This window comes from Dipodomys ordii, unplaced genomic scaffold (genome assembly GCF_000151885.1).
Source record: "Dipodomys ordii isolate 6190 unplaced genomic scaffold, Dord_2.0 Scaffold39, whole genome shotgun sequence".
In the NCBI taxonomy this organism is placed as follows: Eukaryota; Metazoa; Chordata; class Mammalia; order Rodentia; family Heteromyidae; genus Dipodomys; species Dipodomys ordii.
Window position 1 is genome coordinate 13729400 of NW_012267255.1, and position 5841 is coordinate 13735240.

Consider the following 5841-nt stretch of genomic DNA (forward strand, 5'->3'; position numbering starts at 1 on the left):
TTTCTTTCTTTCTTTCTTTCTTTCTTTCTTTCTTTCTTTCTTTCTTTCTTTCTTTCTTTCTTTCTTTCTTTCTTTCTTTCTTTCTTTTTCTTTCTTCTTAAAAAATTGTTGCTTTGTATGTCCTTCCCGGTATAACCCCTGTTTTCACTGTATTTGATATTAGGGAGGGGAAGGGAAAATTGTTTAAATAGGGATACAGGTTGACCTATTGTAACAATGAGATGTACAAGACACTATGTTGAAAAATGAACTTTACAATTTAGGCCAGGGGGAGGGGGAGAGGGGGACAGGGAGGGGAGTGTAGTTGTGGAGATGGGAAGGAAGGGATGGTAGGGGAAAAACAAAGGAGGAGGCACCAATGCTTGATAAGAAATGTACTCATTACCTTGCTCATGTGTTTGTAACCCCTTTGTACAGTATTTTCACAATAAAAACATTAAAAAATAGTTTTATGGTCTAAGTTAGCTGACATTTGAATTAGAGCAGAAAAATGTCATCCATATAAGGGTAGGTGTGTCTTTCTGTTAGAGTAACTCAAGCAGACATTGATGTATTCAATAAATGGTGATTTAGTTATTCATTCATCCAACCAGTGTACATAATTTAAACACTCTGTTTTAAGCAAGGTCTTGAGATTGTGGCTAAAACTGAACTGATTTTTAGCTGTTAAGTATGTAGAAAATACATACCAAAGTCACAGAATCGATAACATGTAATTCACTAAGTATAAATTCTGTGAGTATAGGTTTTTGCTTTTATTTTATTTCTGTTTTGCTCATGCTTGTATAACTAGGGATGCAATAACTATTTCTTGAACTGTTACAGGAAAAATTAAGACTCTAATTAGCATATGCTGGTAGATTGTACTTGTAATCCTAGCTACTCAGGAGGTTGGGAATCTAAGAATGATAATGTGTAGCCAGCCTGGGTAGCAAAGTCCATGAGATAAGAATTTCACGTGGAGCCATGGCTCAAGAGTCATCATGCTACTCTGGAGCAAAAAGCTACACCTTAAATTCAAGCCCTAGTACCCCTACCTGTCACACACACAAAGAAAAAGACTATAATCTAAGCTGAGATGCAAAACTAAAAAATTACCAGAGGAAATAATACATAAGAATTCCCTGAAACATGAATGAACTGCCCAGAAAGAGGGAGAAGTTTGCACTTTATGACATATGCCCTTGTTACTGTGTGTTTGGATTTTGGGACTCTTCTATACCTCATGTATGCATTCTTAATTGGATGTGCAGTATTTATCAATATTTATTTGAGTTTTTGAAATTTCTGGCTGAAGTTCATATCAACTTCTTGTCTTGGAATCTCCTGAGATCGTGGTGGCCAGATCTCAGAAAGTTTTCTCATGTGATAGTTTCATCGCCGACTCATCCATAAACTCCTGCACTCATTTTTCAGATGGATTTATTTAGTAGCCACTACGTACAACAATGTGCCTATGTACAAATGTGGGAGTAAATATTCATCAGAAGACATGGGATCTATTCTTGAAGGATCATAGCTACTGCAATTTGGGGGGTTGGGGGTACTTGAGGAAAGGAGAATAGTGAGGTTTCTAAAATTAGCTGACTTCTTCCAGTTTGCCAACAGCTCTTCTGGCTTAAGGATCTATAGAAATCAGCACGACTTCCATCCATGTTGCCCCTCCTACCTGTGTGGGGCCCTTGGTGATTGTCCTTGGGAAACAGACGTGTATGGAAGACATACCAAATCCATCATCTTTTAATGCAACATTTACTTTACTGCCAAATGTGTTTCCATAAATGGATTTGTTTTTCCCTTTTTAATTGGCAAGAAAAATATGATCAGTATGTGAGACAACAAAGGAAGAACTGAAGCCTAGAGACAGCCTCAGAGACTGGGAGCAAAGAAGGTGGAGATTGTGGGTCAGAGGCATCAAAGAGAAATATGTAAAAAGATTTGGATCCTAAGTTGTTCCCAACACAACAGCATCACCAGAAGTTATAATGAAGGGTTTAGGTAGGTTGAAAAGGAGACACAGCCTACAAGTACAAAGAGTAGAGGCAGAAATGGATCTGGTATGTTATATTACATGAAGGAAGCTGGATATTTAAATAATCACCTATTATGTTATTGTACACATGTGGAATGCTCAGAGCAAGCAAGTCTATGGAAAAGGAAAATAGGGCTGGGGTGGGAATAAAGACTGACTACAGATGGTCTCAAGAGTTATTCTGAAACTGGCTTATAGTGATGGTTGTATAATTTGGCATAAACATAGTAAAGTCAACTAATCATAATCTAAAAGTGAGTACATTTTAGGATATATAAATTATACTTAATGTGCTGGGTGCCAGTAGCTTATGCCTGTAATTTTAACTACTCCAGAGGCTGAGATCTGAGGATTACGGTTCAAAGCCAGCCCAGGCAGGAAATCCCATGAGACTTTTATCTCCAAAAAAACCACCAGAAAACTGGAAGTGGCACTGTGGCTTAAGTGTTAGAGTGCTTGCCTTGAGCTGAAGAGCTCAGGGACAGCACCTAGGCCCAGAGTTCAAGCCCCACGACTGACCAAAAAAAATTATACTTAATGTTAATAGCAACAAAATGCCATGAGGTTAGTAAGAGGAAGAATAATATAGAAACTGGTATTCTTGTAGCTTGGGAAGAAATCAATTGACCATGTTCATACTGTCATGAAGAAGTAGAACTTCATTTGAGTTGGCATGGGGGGAATGTCTGTAATCTTATCACTTGGGAGGCTAAAGTAGGAAGATCATGAGTTTGAGACTAACCTGGGCTACAAAGCAAAACTCTGTCAAGACCAATCAAAACCACACAACTTTATTTGAAAAATTTGAAAATTGCTGCATGCAAAAGATAACCAGATATATAGGAACCCAGGCACCAATGGCTTATACCTGTAAATTTAGCTACTCAAGAAGCTGAGACCTGAGGATCAAAGTTCCAAGCCAGTCCAAGTAGAAAAATCTGAGACATTCTTGTCTCCAATTAGCCATCATGAAGTTGGAAGTGGAGGTGTGGCTCAAGTGGTAGAGCGCTAGTCTTAAGCAAAAGAAGGAATGGCAGCATGAGGTCCTGAGTTCAAGCTCAAGTACCAGCACACACACACACACGCATGCACGTGCATGTGCGCGCACACACACACACACACACACACACACAATAATACATGTTCTAATGTCTCAGGAATTTAAATCTAATGCCCTGACTGTGGAATATCAGCCTTGCACAGCAATTGGAAAAATGTTTCTCCCTTTCAAAAAGGGCTCAGTGGTTTGTGTGGGGCAATCCTAATAGTTCTTTCTTTATCAACAAGAAAGGAGGAAAAAGTCAGCTCAGCCTTTCCTTCTTTGATATTTGAGTTATTCTTGGAGTGATATTTCTTTGCCCTTTGGTAGAATAGCTCACAAAAGCCAAATAATACTTTGTGTAAACTATAGATATCTCTCCAAAGGGTGTGCTTGAAATTTCTGACTCAGCTAACTTTTGTCAAGTTACGTATTCTGAATGTAAGAAGGAATTTGAACATCTGCAGAAAATTCAGATGAATCTTTACAAGTTATGGAAGTATGAGAGGAAATTAATTTTAGTCAACAAATTTGTGGGAGGTTTCTTTTATGCAATGTATCCCTTAAATTGGCCTATTCTTGTTACTGATTGGGAGAAGGTGGTATTCTCCCTGATTTTGCATTTCTAGCTCCTTACATGCTATGGAGAAATATGGGGGCCTGTTGGGAATAGGGGTAAGGGGAGATGATTTGAAAGTTCTCTCAAATCAGCCTGAAGAGCTTATTGAAAGCTTAGAGTTCACCAAGCACCACCCTTCATTTTCACTGGAGGCTTGGAGCAGACCAGAAATGGTCGAGGCCACCAGCTCAGATGTGGAATCAATCACATCTCCTGACTCTTACACCAGACATTTTTGGTTCCTTGTTTGGACATCCTGGCAATTTACCATTAGTGTTGAATTATACCTTTGTTTCAGTACTAAGAGTAGACTCCAGTTGGGTGTTTTGAGCTCATGCTTATGATTCTAGCTCCTCAGAAGGCTGACACCTGGAAGGTCTCTTTTGAAGCCAATGTGGGCAGAAAAAAATCCATGGGACTCACTAATAATTCAGATGGGTAACCATTACGTAGGCTCTGTCTCACATCATACACAAAAGTTAATTCATCAATGATTTTGGACTTAAATGTGAGATTTCAAACAATAGAGTTTCTATAGGAAAATAAGTCAGGGTAGATACCCATCCTTTTATTTTTGTTCTGCTACTGTACAACATTTGTGCTTAAGTAACATATAAAGTACAGATTTATTTCTTGTAGCTCTAGGAGGACAGGAAGGCTATCATGAGACACTAGAATTTGATGTGAATAAGGACATCTGGCCACATCCAAACATGATGGAAGGTGGGAGGGAAAGAAATGATTTGAAGAAAGGTGGAGGGGGGGGGGTTGGACTCCCTTTGCTAAGAGCATCTAATCCCACTTGCGGTTCAATGAACTCCCAGGGGGGCATGCTCCACAATACTCTTGCACTGGGAATTGAGTATGAGTATAAAGTTTGGAAGTGATAAAGCCACCCAAACCATAGCAGTGTAGAAAAAACAATAGTGAGCACTTCTAAAAATTTATATACTTGTGTGTGTGTGTGTGCACACGCATGTGTATGTGTGTGTGTGTGTGTATGCATCTGTATGCATGTGTATGTGTGCACATCATTACTGGGGCTTGAATTTAAGGCCTGGGTGCTGTCCCTTAGCTTATTTTGCTTAAAATTAGCACTCTACCAGTTGAACCACAGTTTTACTTCTGCCTTCTTGCTGGTTAATTGGAGATAAGAATCTCATGGACTTTCCTGCCTGGGCTGACTTCAAACCATGATTCTTTGATCTCAGCCTCCTGAATAAGTAGGATTATAGATGTGAGCCACCAGCACTTAGCCTTGATGTATTTTCTTAAAAGTAGACACTTCAGCTTCTCAAAAGACAATGACAAAAAAGTGATCAAGTAACAGATTATGATAAAACACATCACAAATCACATCAAATAAACATTTGAAATCCAGAATAATACCTATATAAAAATAATAATGAAAAAAAATGAAAAAAATAATAATGAGCTCCTCCTCCTCCTCCTCCTCTTCTTCTTCTTCTTCTTCTCCTTCTTCTTCTTCGTCTTCTTCGTCTTCTTTTTTTGTCTCAGCAGCAGAGGCAAGATGACAAAGTGAATGTCATCATTTGGAAAGTGTCACAATAAAACACACAGGTTGTGCCGCCGCTGTGCTTCTAAAGACCTACCACTTTCAGAAGTCCACGTGTGGCAAATGTGGCTACCCTGCAAAATGCACGAGAGAGTGTAACTAGACTGACAATGCTAAGACACGAAACATTACTGGGACAGATCTGATGAGCCACCTGAAAACTGTCTCTCACAGATTCAGGCATGAACTCCATGAAGGAACAATACTTGAACCCAAGAGATAGCTGTTGCAGCGTCCAGTTCATCTTGAGAATTTAAAAGATTAGTCATACAATAATGGTATGTTTCTTTAAAAAAGTAATGATTGAACATGATAAAAAATAAGTTGGTCAAAGACTTGGATAATTCAGATACTTCACAACCCTTCACAAGGATTGATAAGTCCATTTTAAATGTTTAATTGGCATCATTAGTCATCAGGAAAATAAAAATACAATTCAAAATTAGATGCCAATTCCTATGAACTATATGGAATAAAACTTGAAAAAATCAATACTCAATGTTGGAAGGGATGTAGAGGAACGAAGACTTACACATTGTTGGAGGGAGTATAATATGGTACAGCCACCAGAATGT

General features: G+C 38.6%; 1 pseudogene; it reads left to right on the top strand.

The window, feature by feature from the left end:
- Positions 1-5221: 5221 nt before the first annotated feature.
- LOC105987120 lies at positions 5222-5515 on the top strand (annotated as a pseudogene).
- Positions 5516-5841: the final 326 nt, after the last annotated feature.